Here is a 336-nt window from a genome sequence, read left to right on the forward strand (position 1 = left end):
CATATTTTTAGAACCCTTTGTCATAGATACATTCTGATAATTTAAAATGACAGGAATAGCCTACTTTCATTAGGATAGGATAGGATAAGATAGATACTTTCATTGTACTTCTGCATCATTTTAACTTATCTTGAGGACCACATAAGTAAAAAATGGCCAATCTTACCCCACTCTCCACTATAAGTATTAGACATTTAATTTCATATTTTACAGCATAAATTTATATTATATATTAATAAACAACTAATTTAGAACATGTATATTATATTTTAACCATTTATAGGCCTACTATTAATATGGTTTTAATAAAATATGATGTGTTATAGATTACTAGTA

The sequence above is a fragment of the Sinocyclocheilus anshuiensis genome, unplaced genomic scaffold, assembly GCF_001515605.1.
Source record: "Sinocyclocheilus anshuiensis isolate Anshui unplaced genomic scaffold, SAMN03320099.WGS_v1.1 scaffold199, whole genome shotgun sequence".
NCBI classification, from domain to species: domain Eukaryota; kingdom Metazoa; phylum Chordata; class Actinopteri; order Cypriniformes; family Cyprinidae; genus Sinocyclocheilus; species Sinocyclocheilus anshuiensis.